The sequence below is a fragment of the Cydia pomonella genome, chromosome 20 (genome assembly GCF_033807575.1).
Source record: "Cydia pomonella isolate Wapato2018A chromosome 20, ilCydPomo1, whole genome shotgun sequence".
NCBI classification, from domain to species: Eukaryota; Metazoa; Arthropoda; class Insecta; order Lepidoptera; family Tortricidae; genus Cydia; species Cydia pomonella.
The window spans coordinates 966,662-982,656 of NC_084722.1; the positions used below are offsets into that span (position 1 = coordinate 966,662).

Here is a 15,995-nt window from a genome sequence, read left to right on the forward strand (position 1 = left end):
CTTGGTCGGACTCTAGTTCTAGTACATAGATAGAAGATACCTAAAGTTAATTTCAAAATTAACTTAAGGACATTTTAATAAATCGTAAACACAAAGATTTGTTTACTGAAGGTGTGTTTTACCAATTATATATTTTTTGTTGAGCAAATAAAATAAGTCATTATTTCATAAATATATCCATAAGTTTTTAATGATAAAAATATTTCGTGCTCAAGATAAAGAAAATGTTGTTAGTTATTTCCAACAGTAGACTAAATAAGAGCATACATTTAAAAAAAGAAACGAGAGAAACCGTTCACAATGCCGCACCTGCTAGCATAAGTTGCGTTCTCGAGCGCGCGAGTCGCGTTCTTCAAGTATGGACTAGGGCGCGAGAACGCAACTCATGCTAGACGGTTTGATCAAAACAAACATCAACAAAAAACAAAAAAAAAAAAATGTGCGATGGCCGGGAATCGAACCCGGATCAACTGCTTGGAAGGCAACTATGCTGACCATTACACCACCATCGCAGCTGAACAGCGCAACGAAATACCTAATCAGCTGACGGTTCAGTTCATTGTCTTCTAATCGTGACTGTAAAAAATATATTGATAAGTATAACGTTGTTGCGAAATGCACATCATTGGAATTAATGAGACTTTTGACCTCACAACATAATATAGGTATAATACTGCGTTACAATATTAATTTGGCGTCGTTGAAACTCTAGGTCCATGGGTCGTCATGGGACACAACGTATCAGTATTGCGATACGAGGAAATGCCGCCAGTATCCTTGTTAAAATGCCTCAAGGGCCTATTTTATATTTAAGCTAGTTAAGTATAGTAATTCTCTACATCGTCTTTGGTATAATACAGATTTCTTATAATAAAACGAATAATATTTTATTCTCGTTATAATTTATCATATGGCTAAAGAAGGGTAGCATATAGGTAGTGTATGTAGGTTTCTGCCTAGGTATTCAATGTTTGTGCGTACAAACAGTTTCACATCTTTTTACCATAAACTCCTCCTACATTTCACTGAAACAGTTTGCCATCATTATAAAACCTACACCAAGTTATCATCAAAATGATCACCAGAAAGCACGCACGCAGCCATCAGTCAAGTTCTCCAAGTTTAGTGTGCTTACCTATTAATTATATTAAGTGGGTGTTTTTTTTTTTTTAATTATCGTGGGTGTTTTTTTTTAATTATCGTGAATATTTTGCGAGATGTATTTTTTATACTACGTCGGTGGCAAACAAGCATACGGCCCGCCTGATGAATATGTCATATTGAGCAACTTTTACTCTGTAATCAGCCCCGATATCACGAAAAAAAAATGTCTCTCGCATAGAAAACATCAATATCTGACGAGCCAAAATGATCATACATTTTCGGGGTTGGTACTCCAGAAAAAGTTGCCTCATTTATGACTTATACAAACAAAAATAGTTAGGATCCGTCGAAGGACATATTCGATAGTGTTTTGATCTTTGATTAGCAAAGAAATATATTTTATTTGCAAGAAAAAAAATCTTTGGGGCAGGTCGTCCAAGTCGACCAACCCTCCATACAAAGGAGAAAAAAAAATACGTAAAACTTATTTTATTCCAGTTTTTCTTAATCAATATTCCGAATATGCCAACAACCCCCCACTATTTTCGTTACACCTTTTATGTACATAAATATGACAGGTACTTAATTTAAAACAAGTGTGAGTCGGACACGCCCACCGAGGGTTCCGTACTTTTTAGTATTTGTTGTTATAGCGGCAACAGAAATACATCATCTGTGAAAATTTCAACTGCCTATCTACCACGGTTCATGAAATACAACCTGGTGACAGACGGATGGACAGCGGAGTCTTAGTACTTAATAGGGTCCCGTTTTACCCTTTGGGTACGGAACCCTAAAAACAACCTGTATGTTTGATGCATATTTGCTACGTGTCATTTGTACCCCTAGTGTAAATTTATTAGATGGCGTAACGTGACGTACGCGTTTGCGTTAAGTTTCATTTCGTATGGGATTTTGAGTTTCCAAAACGTTCCGCCTGGCGCGCTGTTTCTAAGTTCCATATAAAGTGAGACTTAACGCAAACGCGTACGTCACGTAACCGAATAAATTTACACTAGGGGTTCTGGCCTCGGTTTTACTCACCATCCTACACTATACGAGTAAAATATAGTAAGAATATAATATAACTTCATTAAGCGCAAAAGCATATCGCGAATCAGGCAAACCCTTAACAGTAAACAAGACATTTATATGGAATCATTATTGACTTGTTTATGTTTGTTCGTAGTTTATTAACCGACTTCGTAAAAGGAGAAAAAGGTAGGAGGTAACGAGCAAATGGCTACGTGACCTTAAGTCAGCTGTGAGTACGATGGACATTATACAATAAGTAAAATAATGTATTTGTAAGTTGCTACATTGAGAAAAAAAAAAATTTTTAAACAATTGAAACTGCATTAACGTTTATTGCTTTAAACAGCTGTTGTTGTCGAACAAAACAGTAAATTTTACTGTTCCGGAAAGACAGTAATTATTTTTATTGATACGCTAGGAGCACAAGAAATACTTCCATATTTCATTACTATATATTTCTATACCTACAAAGAAATCTGTTATTTTAGATTAATTTTCGCATTCCACTCATCTTTGTCATACTCGTTGTTAAACATGAGCTTGTCTCTCTTTCGGCAAGCGGGAGCTCGTTAGCACGTGTACATCTCTCGCTTGCCCAGATGCGACTAAAGACAACTTGTACTATTTGTCACAAGGTAAGCGCTTCAATTTTGGAACACCTGTAACCTATCTTGACTTATATTATTATTATTTTTTTTTATAGAGGAGGCAAACAAGCAGACGGATCGGATCGGATGTTTGATTAGACCAGGGGTTCCCAAAGTGTGCGCCGCGGCGCCCTGGTGCGCCGTAGAAAGTAAAGAGGGGCGCCGTGAGTTCTATCATTATCCGAAACCACAAATATTTGCGGGTACCTCTTTGAGCGCTCGCATCGGTAAATAATATAGCGTCGTGTCGCCGGTCGCCGGGGCTTACAAGGGCGCCGTTGCGAAATACTAAACTTGTAACTGCGCCACATGTTGAAAAAGATTGGGAACCCCTGGATTAGACAAATCCTCCGGTAACCTCCAATACTGGTGTAATAGGGCCTCAGTGCATCATAGTTGCAGGACCACACGCTAATTTGTCGCTGGAGCGTGCGGGTCGTGCCGCGGCCGATTACGCCGCCGGCCATCGCAGCGACAAACGATGAGGGTGACCACGCTTCACACTTTTCAAGGACTCTTTATGATATTCTTATCTTTGAGGACAGACTTGTGTTAGATATAGTTCATAATAGTGCTCTTTTTATCATATGAAAAATAGTTACCGCATGTGCATCAAAATTCTAACGATTTAAACTCCAGAATACTGCCCACCACACAAAAAATTGTACAAGTCATATGTCAGAAAACTTTTAATTATTATTATTATTAAATCATTTATTGCAGACAACATTGATCCATATACATATAACATTTATAAAAAGAATTAAAATAAAAACGAAAATTTAAATCGATTTAAAAACTAGACATTAAAATTTACATGATTAAGCATTTCATTGATTAAATTAAAATAATAAATGGATTTAATAAACAAGGATAATTTAATGATTTTCAAATTACTCTAACAGCTAATATGAGGGCAGAATATACTTCCTAACAGCGTCGATATTAATTATTTAGTAATATAATACCGCGCAGAATATTGTTCACTTCATTAATTACCTGGTTATTCAGCCTCGTCCTTTGTCTATCACCAAAAATTAGTCCCGAATTTATCCTAAGACATCTCGAAGCATGGTCACCACACAGAGCGCCGTGTCACGACCGGCGCCCGCGCAGAACATTGTTTACTTCATTAATTGCCCGGTTATTGTGCCTCGTCCTTTGTCTATGCCATCGTTAAAGGACTTAAAGGTTCAGAACTAAGCTCGCGGTTTACATTATGGCCAATTATAGTTTATGTTGCGTAATTTATAGTGTATGTTCGATCAATTTCCGTGGGATATTATATGTCGCAGATCGTCCTTTATGCACTGAAAAAAATATGGTTCATTATAGTGATTTTCATTAAGATTAACTGCTTCATACAATATCAACAAATGTTTGAAAAACAGTAAAATACAAAACAGTAACGTTAACTGTTTTGAACATTTCTAAGTATTGAAAAAAAAAACGATAAAAAAAAACGAACAGTCATTTTAACTACTCAAAACAGTAAAATATACTGTCTTTTCGGAACAGTAAAATTCACTGTTTTCTTCAATAGGCTCATATAGAACTGTTTAAAACATTAAACGTTAAAGCATTTTCAATTGTTTTAAATGGTTTTATTTCTCAGTGTGGCGGCTGCGTTTAATGAAATGTTAAGTACCTATTGAATTTATACATTGTCTATGCTTGCCGCAACAATTTTATTTGAATGACCCGAACATATATATCAGAGTTTAATTTATACCATAAGTAGAGACCACATATAACTGTTATATTATTTATTTTAAGATTATTATACTGAAATATTTCCCCAGGTATTTAGCTGTTGTATTTATATAATTGTTTGCTATGTATCTTATATCTTGTGTAAGGGCGGTTTCAGACTAGCGTTTTACACGAGCCTACGCGTAGACAGTAGGAGAGTGTTAGCTCGTAAAAACCAAATGTACTGTAATATAACGCGCGTGTAAGCTCGTAACGCCCACACGACCAGTGTGGCTACCACCAGTTCGGCACTGACAAAAACTCTATTGAGAACGTAACTTACTTTCTATGCATCTCCCTCGTACTCGCATATAAGTGCGAGCGAGGTGTATATGTCAGTTTTGAAACTGTCCCGACGACTGTGACGGGTACTCAAACCCATTCCATACATTATTTCAAGTTTCGATTATTGTTTTACATCTCGGCTAGGCCACCAGAACTATAGGCGATAGGCAACTATAGGTATTTCAAGTTTATATTATAAATAAACAAGTCTAAGATCGCTATCCGGCATATTTGTCTGCATTGCCAACATTACAGAGCCCGCAGCCATTTGTAATGTTACAACACTGTTGCAACAGTGAGATCCTTTCATCCTAGATTTAGATCTGGATTCTATTTGCGTCTCGTACGATTGTTAAGATATGATATGACATCTTAACCTATATTAATTTGTAATAGACTAAACTACAAATAATATGTCAGTTATTATTCACATTAAATAGTTTCGGAAACTTTTATTTTCGTATGGGGACGGATTAATCCGTTTCCAAATTGAATGGTTCCTTAATTTCCTATGAAATTATGAAAACACGCAATTACAGTTTGGTATACGAAATCTTAATTCAACCATTACAGTCGACGGGTAGAAAAGAAAATACTTTAGAAACAGTAGGTCACAAATGCGGCTACGTAATTATTAATTTATCACGACCGGTTTGGCCTAGTGGGAAGTGACCCTGCCTACGAAGCTGATGGTCCCGGGTTCAAATCCTGGTAAAGGCATGTATTTGTGTGATGAGCATGGATATTTGTTGCTGAGTCATGGGTGTTTTCTATGTATTTAAGTATTTATAAATATTTATATATTATATATATCGTTGTCTAAGTACCCTCAACACAAGCCTTATTGAGCTTACTGTGGGACTTAGTCAATTTGTGTAATAATGTCCTATAATATTTATTTATTATTATTTATTATCATTTTCACGATGCTTGTGCGGTGCGGATTATTATAATACATTTGGTGATCCGCCATAGCTTCGTTGAAGCATTTGGTTGTTTACCTTTGCAATGATTATGAACAAAGTTACGTTCGTATCTCCTGACATCATTTTGGGTTTATTTGTTGGACACCTGTTTGACCTAGTACCCACTAATAGGTGATTAAGGTAGGTTCAATTGGTTTGCAGGGTTAAATATGGCCAGATCAGATGTTGTTACTGCTCTCAGGCTGCGTTCCGGACACATTCCACTTAATAGTTTCGGATTTATAATGGGTAAGAACCAGTCACCAAACTGTACCGAATGTGAAGTGAAAGAAGATGTGTTCCATATCTTGGTGGAATGTGTTCGAAACGAGGCTGAGAGGATAAACTTCATGCAAAAATACAATTGTAATTTATATAACATAGGTGAAGTTAACTTAATTTTAGCCTACCCGCAATCAAAACAGGCGAAGAAGATATATGAGATTGTTAACCTAGGTATTAAGCGTAGATAATTATAAATAAGAGTTGATTTGTTTTGCTATGTCACAATAAGGGTGACATTTTAAATTGTGAAAAAACCCTTTTTTTTCAATAAAGATTTAAAAAAAAGGTTCAAATCCTGGTAAGGGCATTTATTCGATTGATGAGCACGTATATCTGTTCCCGAGTCATGGGTGTTTTCTATTTATTTATTTAAACTTTACTGCAGACAAGAAAAACTTAATGTACAAAAGGCGAACTTAATGCTATGAAGCATTCTCTACCAGTCAACCTTAGGGCAAAGCCGAAAAGATTGTAGGCGGTGCATTTAAAACTAAAGGAAATTGTTATTGAAAGAATTAGAGTCCTAATACACATAAATTAATTATAAAGTACTTAAATACATAAAGATACATACATAAGTTATAAATAATAAAAATAAAAAAATACTTTTATTTCCTGCAAACTAAGACTATACATTTTGCCATAGCTAAAAAACACTAAATCTAGATTATGATTAACGCTAACTTTTCTTTTCTTTTTCTTTTTAGACTAATAGTACTTAAAGTGCAAGAACCCCTCCGCAGGTGAAGGCCTCCTCCAAATACATAACATAAGTTATATAAATAAATAAATAAAATATATATATTCTATGTATTTATATATAGTATTGTACCGGTGCGGTGTGGGTACTAGTATACTTACTCACAACACAAGCCTTATTGAGCGTACTGTGGGACTTAGTACATTTGTATATTTTGCTAACAAAATGAAACTATTTTCAATTTACAATTGTTTATAATCATCTAAGTACCGTACTTGCAATGTATTTTGCAACGTTTTATGCTTTGTGTCGCCCTAGGCAGCTGACCAAGATGGCTGAGCTCAAACACGACCTCTTGACACGTTGCTTCACATCGCGTTTATACATATTCATCCTCATGTGTGTCTTAGATATCATCAGAAGATTGTGTAGGTACAATATATGTTAATGAATGTAATTTGCACACTGAAACTTCGCATTAAGAAGAACGTCCAATAATAATAGCCTCATCATGTATCGTAGTTCGTGCCATCCACGATGACGAGCAGATTTGTCAAATCTAATCTTTAATAAGATGACAATAAGAGTCAAGGCAAGCGCCAAAGGCGCCGAGAGTTCAGATCGGAGCTCGCTGAGCACTGAGCGGACAGCCGTGCGTGCCCGGCAGCCAGGTAATAACGGAAATCAATGTTATTAAAGTGTGATTTTTTAGAAAAATTTATGATAAATTATTAATTGATGAGTTAGATCAAATATAAAATTGATTGAACACACTTTTTCCTACTGAGGTATAAGAGAACTAGCACATTTAAGCGAGTTAACTATTGAAGGATAATCCAAACCCCTAACTAGAAATAAATATCACAAGTATATGTTGAAGTTTATGATTTCATAATATTAGATTAATTAGTATTTAATTTGTAAATATTAAGTAGGTAATGATATCTTATTCTCAAGTACAAAGCCTGCACCTAACAAGTCTCATTTCGACCCAGTGGTTGACTGGTAGAGAATGCCTTAAGGCATTAAGTCCACCGTTTGTACTTAATATTTTATGTGCAATAAAGTATAAATAAATAAATAATTCACAAGTGATTGGCTTATGACAGTTGAAGTGGGGTTCTCAATTCGCAATCTGCCTGACCCCATTTTGCATCCTGAGTTTATCAGCAGTAATTGGGCTACAATTGTGATGTGTAGATAGCGATATGGCAACGCAGTTAGTTTAGGGTGTTGGGATATATTTGTAGTAAATCTTTTAAAAAAACCTGTTTATTTCATATAAAAACATGCAGTTTTACAAGCTGAACTACTAAAATTAAATTGAAAAGATTGAGTTAAGGAGTCTAGGTGTGTATAATTAATTATCGTGTAGGACCCTCAGTTTATTTGCCATAAATGTGGGCGATTATGCCGTTCAAGAATCGGTTTATATAGCCATGAGTGGCGCTGTCGCTAAATCTTAAATATATGTAAAGATGTACAAGGCCCGATCATATTGTTACAAGATAGGTATTAAATTATGTGTGTGTGTTTGTGTATAAAATCGTAGACTGCGTGTAGATAGAACTAATTTTGAGAGCTGGATTTTTTTACGTACCTAATCCCTTTGTCTCGTCTATCTTTACCATAATTTCATTAAAGTTGAATAGCGCCACTTTCGCCAGCCAGGATTAAGCCACTAACCCGACCATTAACCGGTTAAACCTGGAGTTACCTGGAGTTAGTGGCTAACCCGGGCTGGCGCAAGTGTCACTTAGATATGTACTTTCTATAAAATCACTGTAAAAAGGCGATAAAACAAATGCTGCTGGTGCAAAACTCATCCCCGTAAGATTTTTCTACGCACAACCTCCATTTTCTCTTTATCACATCGAACGTTCAATTATTGAATGAAAATCTGCGACTGCAAATACATACAATAATCGCAGCAATATGTCATGTATTGTACAATTAAGGTCCACTTACACCATTCCACTAACCCGGGGTTAACCGGTTAAACCTGGAGATACCTACCATGGTTACCAATACCATTTGACACTAAGTAATTTTCCTGATTTCATTTACTTCATTTTTGTTTTTTATAAATATTTTATTTATTTATTTATATCTACTGAACTATTTACAGAAATCGCTTAATAATACCGAGCAGTAACTCAAGGAAGTTCAGATTAACTGCTACTTTAGCTAAATTGTGCAATGAGTAAGATGCGATGACTACACTGGAACGTTTGTTAGGTACAGAAGACCAAACATTTGGTGGCAAATTGTACACAGGTTGTTCAGGTGAATGCTACTGTATAGTGGTTGTTTATCTTTACTTTTATGATTAAGTGTCCGCAGCAAGCTCGAAGAAAGGTATAATTCGGCCAAGGTTGCTGCGGACTCTAAAGGGACCCTCGGATTACCAGTTCGCCGGACGATATCGCGAATAACTGACAGGCCGATATCGTTCGGCGAACTGGTCCTGAAAGGAAAGTCCGGAAAGTGGGTCCCTTTAGAGTCCGCAGCAACCTTTTTGCCGTTTTATTACAAAATAATAACAAAGAGTTTACCAAGTTAACAATCAAGTGGCGTGGGCTATAAATTTAACTCAACTGTAACACGACTCACGGAAATTAACCATAAATGGTCAAATATCTGAGCTGCTAAAGCCACTTTGTAGTATAAATTAAACTGTAGTTACTGTCATTTTAACAAGGACAGTGTTGTATTTGAACTTGTAATATATAACGATCTGAACTAGGAGACTATTTTGACGACCGGTTTGGCCTAGTGGGTAGTGACCTTGCCTACGAAGCCGATGGTCCTGGGTTCAAATCCTGATAAGGGCATGTATTCGTGTGATGAGCATGGATATTTGTTCCTGAGTCATGGGTGTTTTCTATGTATTTAAGTATTTATAAATATTTATATATTATATATATCGTTGTCTAAGTACCCTCAACATAAGTCTTATTGAGCTTACTGTGGGACTTAGTCAATTTGTGTAATAGTAATAATGTCCTATTATATTTAAAAAAAAAAAACATTTATCAGCCAAATATTAGAGCTCCTGATACTTTCTTGGAGACAGAAACAGGATGTTTTCTTTAGCCCTTAGCAATAATCCACGAGCTCAATAGTTTCAATGATGCTGAAAGCTTTTGACTAAAAATCTATTAAAAATGGGACAGATATATATATAAATCTTCTATTTTGCCCTGTGACTTTTTCCCATCACGGTACAATGGTATTCCAGACCTTTAGGAGGCGTGTGCGGAGCCGAAGCCAACAGGTAGATACCCTTTTGACACTTTAATGAAATGTAAGAGATACACCGTGCGGATGCTGCTCTTGCCCGTATCATGGGATCATGGGACGCACACAGAGGCAGCACTCGCCAGGATGTAATGACTATGTCTAATTATTATTACCATCAGATATATATAATCGCCATCAGATATATATCGGCTAAGGTGCTCTCAAATATTTGAACACGCCTCTAGTATGCGTGGCCTTATCTAAGGCCTTAGTATGCGTGTTTCAAATATTTCTGAGCAACTCAGCCGCTCCAATATATCTGATGGCGACTATACTTTATAATAATCAGCCCCTTTAAACATATATTTATTTACTTATTCTAAAGTTACACTAGCATTGTTATGTGCTTAAATCTTGATATGTAAATTACATCAGTATAATATGTTTATGTATTAAATATACATACATTTCGGAGTAAGGGACCATATATCAAACCTCTACATATTACCATCATTAGGAATTGCAACATGGCGCATACAATTTGAATCTGGTCGATGATCATTTGTCAAACGGACATTGATTTTCTTGCAGCTGATGCATAAGATTGGTGACTTTTCACAATAAATCTTCGCTTTAATACTTTACATGACTTCCGACTTTTAATCCGGAGGTCGCTGGTTCAAATCATGGCTCGTACCAATAAGTTTTTCGGAACTTAAGTACGGAATATCATTTGATATTTACCACTATTCTGCTATTCGGAAAACATCATGAGGAAACCTGCGTACATCCGCGATGAAATTCAAAGGTGTATTTGAAGTCCCCAACTCGCATTGGGCCAGCGTGGTGACTATATGGGGGAGACATGAGAGGAGGCCTGTGCCCAGCAGTTGGACGTATATAAGCTCAATTATTATTATAGTTTAAATACTTTAATGGTTATACTAAAAATATAATTTAGAAAACTAAACCTGGTAAACTTGTTAAATTATTTAAAAATAAGTTATTTCATAGTAGCTGGTGAATTTTCATAGCAGTATTTTTTTATTCGCTTTTCTTCACTTAGCATTTCGATATGCTGCATTATTTAAAGGTCGCCTTTATATTAAAAGCGTAAATATCATGCGTAACATTATCGTAGAAGGAAATAACATACCCAAATAAACTAAAGATGCGAGACTATTTTATGTTATATATCGAATAAAAACGCTACGATATATGCAATTCCCACACCAAGAAAAACTCAGAAAAATCAACCATTAAAACACGTAATCTATGAAAATCTGAATGATCTAAGAATTATTTTAGACATCAGGACATAACACTGACTTGATGTATCATTCGGACAGATCTTCGCATCATTTTTCAAGCAACATAGCTTGTAGCTGTCGATCTATCACAGGGCTACTATAAGTCAATGGACGTGGCCACATTAATAATGGAAACTATTTCGCAAGGGCCCTAAGGGACGATTCACGAAGTTAACAAATAGGTGGGGAACCAATACAATTCTGGCCTTGATTGAGATATATGCTACATACACGGTTTTTTTTTTGTAAACTCCGTTAACTTCGGGGTATGCTAAGTATGTTTTTAAGGAAACTGTTTTTTTTGTGTAAAAGTAATTAATAAAGTTGTTCTAACACGGACATTATATTTAAATCTATCAAACTGAAAACTACTGCATATCAATGACATTTCCAATATCGATCGTCCGAGATAGTACTTGCGTTTAGTAGCAAATGTATAAACTCATACTAAATACTAATCAATATGTACAGTGGCCCTAATGCAGATGAAATAATTAGAATACTTTGATAAAGTTACTTACTTAGTTTAAGCTCAGGAATGCACCCTTAAAATTAACAGACTTTAAAATGACAATGGAACAAACACAAACTCAAATACGTGTGGTTACAGAGTGGTAGGCCAAATCCTAAATGTTAGGTTTTGTTGGTGGCCGTTTCAAGAAAAAGGTTGGATATAGGAGACAAACAGACAAACGAATCACTTGACGGTAAGCAATTCCCATCACCCATGGACACCTGCAACACTGGAGGTGTCGCAAGTGCGTTGCTGGCCATTAAGATGAGCGTAAATACCCTCTTTTCTTGAAAGTACCAAGGTTTTTTATGACTAATATATAGGTTTTACAAAGGTCTCTTGCACCATCCCACTAACTCGGGGTTAACCAGTTAAACCGTTAATCCAGTGTCAAATTGTACTGGTTACCATAGTAACTCCAGGTTTAACCGGTTAACCCCGGGTTACTGATTGGTGCAAATGGCCCTAATGTTTCAAGTTTCACTGGACAGTTCACAGACGAGTACTAGAGCTTTCATGAATAGGGCCTAGGGCGTCTGATAGATTGTCCGTTGGAATGCAAGATTTGTGGGATAATTTTAAGGACCCAGCGTCGTGCGCGGTTGTAATGTCATATCAATTTGCAAAATATGACATTATATTAAACCAGTCGCTAATATCTGCAATCTTCCCATAAAGATCGATAGACGGAGCGATAATACCGAAAGACATAGGCATCTTACGACATATTTTACGTACTATTTGACAGAGTCCACATACGACGCGATAATACATATTTTGTTATATTACGATATCGTATAGCAAGGCATCTTACAATAACTTACTATATATAGCTCGGTATATTACGATATATTTTGGTATATTCCGTCTCTCTCACAATGTAGGTGCTAGACAGACCGCGATATATAAAATTATGGGTATCGTTGTCATGTATGGTGCTTAGCTATACTATAAGGAAGAATAAAATATAGAAAAAAAAATGTTATATTTTCTAGCTTCTGATACTAAATTACCTACACAAAAAGGTAAAAATTTGGACACTTTCGCACACAACTGGACATAAGATAAATAATTCAGTATTCAGTAATAATTCATCATTCATCGACATCATAACGTGACGAACGCGTTTGCGTAAAGTCTCATTTTGTATAGGATTTTGAGTTTCCAAAACGTCCCGCTTGGCGCGCTCTTTCTAAATCCAATACAAAATGAGACACGTTTCAAAATCGAATTTATTTACACTAGGGGTACAGTACCCCTAGTGTAAATAAATTCGATTTCCAAACGTGACGTACGCGTTTGCGTTTAGTCTCATTTTGTATGTGATTTAGAAAGAGCGCGCCAAGCGGGACGTTTTGGAAACTCAAAATCCTATACAAAATGACACTTAACGCAAACGCGTTCGTCACGTTATGATGTCGATCAAAGTTACACTAGGGGTACTGATCATCAAATTATACGAACGAAATTATAGTTACTATTCGCGATATATTGAAACCTTTTTACTAACTAATCAACGAAATAAACACCTGTCTTTTTGAAAACAAATTTGTCCCGGACTGGTATAAATTAGTTGCAGTGACAGACAGACAGTTACGCAAATAGTTCATATTAAACTAAATAGTCTACCCACGCGGACTGGTCGTTGCAGGGAGTTAGCCTTATTGGATATTTAATAGACCTGTTGAAGGACTTGGACAAAAATTACCCAATCGGAAGTTTTGCCAGATATACGAAATAATAGATCGATAGAGTTATGGTCGCGAAGATAAAATTCTGACTTCATGCAGAGTCGATATCGCGCACACACACATACTCACTTCATGCCGAGTCGATATCGCGCACACACACATACTTATCCAATTTGAGCTATTCACCGCTCAGCTCTGTTTCTTTTTGTAACTTTTAACTAAATCGAAAACTTTAAATTAATCGCTTTTTATTGAGTAAAATAATTACATCGTTTAATTTATTCCTCAAGACGAAAAGTAAAGTATAATATTTAGAATTTTGAACGTAAATTATCCTCACATTAAATGTACCTGTTCAATCGTATCTCGACATTTTATAGCGGTGTTTGTTGCAATGCAAGCTGTCAATAAAAAAAGGTACTTTAGAATATGTACTAATTGACAGTTTATCTAACTATTAAAATTTCAAACATATCAACGATATTCTTTAAAAATAACTTTAAGGTTTTAAATAAGGTTTTTTGATAAAGTGGCTATTTTTGCACAGAATCGCTTTGAAAATAATGTCTCGTGTATTATTGAAACAAGCGTTAAAAAAAGATTGTAATATTTTTATAAAAACTTTTCTTCGTAAGCTTTTGGTTGATTTTTTTCTTTTTTTTAAAGACCTACGTAAGGGGTATAATTTTAACGATTTAAGATGTAAGACATACTTACGCGACTATGAGCAACTTTTGTTATGAGATCGACCCTAAAAGGCAAAAAAATATATTTAAAAGTTCAAAATTTTTCAACACCGCATAGTTTTTATTTTGAGAATTCAGAACTGCTGCTATAGTAAAAGCTTATCTATGCTATATTATAGAAATGAGTAAAATCTCGTACATATGAGTATATCTTGTATTAATAGTTTTGAATGATTCACGGTTACTTTCACTACTAGACATAAATCGACCGGGATACGAGTATAAACCGTGATTATCTTTTATATTGTTTTTGAGCTCCCGATATTTACACAACTTTGACACCCGCCCGCTATATCCAGTACCCCTAGTGTAAATTTGATCGACATCATAACGTGACGAACGCGTTTGCGTTAAGTCTCATTTTGTATAGGATTTTGAGTTTCCAAAATGTCCCGCTTGGCGCGCTCTTTCTAAATCCAATACAAAATGAGACTAAACGCAAACGCGTACGTCACGTTTCGAAATCGAATTTATTTACACTAGGGGTACAGTTACCCGTGAACAAGATGCATACAAGGTAATCACGGTAAATATTCCGGTCGATTTTGTATTATATAAAAAATAACACCAAGTATATGAAAATCATAGAGTATTCGTTAATGATAAGCTCCTTGACCCGCGCCGACCCAGTTGGCAGACCGGCTGTGACAGACAGACGGACAAACGGAGGAAGCACTATTGTCACCACTTGCGTCACTGAAGAGGTGTACTTATAGGGCTACTGTTGCTCGTCAGTAAACTAGGTACCTATACGAGTATGGTACCTAGTTTACTGACGAGCCGTGTAGGTACCTCGTACACGGTGTAACATGAAACCGAAAGATTTTAACAGTGTATTCCTGATCACATTTAGAGACTAAAATGTCATAGAAACTTTTCTGGATTTCGCCTAGTTTCAGAGACAATACCAATAAAAAAAAACATCTTATTGTAACTTAGATGCAAAATGCTTTTTTGGTGGCCGTTATGGCGCGTAGTCTAAATATCCTTCTTGATAAATGTCAAAAAGTGACAAGTAACCTTTGCAAAAAATAGGTTTTAAAAACAAAAAAATCGATAAAATTCTTTTTCGCACACTGCTTAAAAGTTTTTTTTTTTGCGAAATTTTACTAAGCATAGGTAACATTTTTTCCTTCTTTTGGGCTCTGAAGTGCGTGGTTTAAATCTATCAGGTACCTTGTGTTACACCCTGTATATTAATGCTCGTCTGCAAGGTTCGTTTGAATATTTTGAATATGTGTGGCTTATTTTTAAAATAATTATAATTAAATAGGTAAGCCAATATACTTTAAAGTACATATGGTGCTACTTTACCGCACTAGTGCGATAATGAACACATTACGTATGGGCCATGTACTATAAAACGTTGTACGATACATGTGCAACTTTGCACTTATATCGTAATGTACTATTATTATTGTGCGGTGTGCACCATACAGTCGAAAATGGTCAAAAAATTAAATACAGTTTAGAACTAGGTAATAACAGGCGGTCTTATTTCTAGAAAGCGATCTCTTCCAGACAACCTTTGGGTAGCAGTAAACTAAGAACTTACCCCCTTATTCATAAACGTGTACTAAAGTTACGATGCCGCTGATCACCGTTTGTCCCTTTCCATCATACCAATACGTCGGAAAGGGACAAACGATGATCAGCCGCATCGTAACTTTAGTACACGTTTATGAATAACCGTGCCGATACATACATAGAAGTAAGTA

The 15,995-nt window shown here is 35.8% G+C and overlaps 1 protein-coding gene and 1 non-coding gene across 2 annotated transcripts in view; both read right to left on the bottom strand.

Moving 5' to 3' along the window:
• LOC133529077 (GAS2-like protein pickled eggs) overlaps positions 1-15,995 on the bottom strand; it is a 143,453-nt gene that overhangs the window by 43,351 nt on the left and 84,107 nt on the right. The gene's annotated exons all lie outside the window — the stretch shown is intronic.
• Positions 441-512, bottom strand: Trnag-ucc (transfer RNA glycine (anticodon UCC)). The gene has a single exon. It is a non-coding gene; the product is annotated as a tRNA-Gly (tRNA).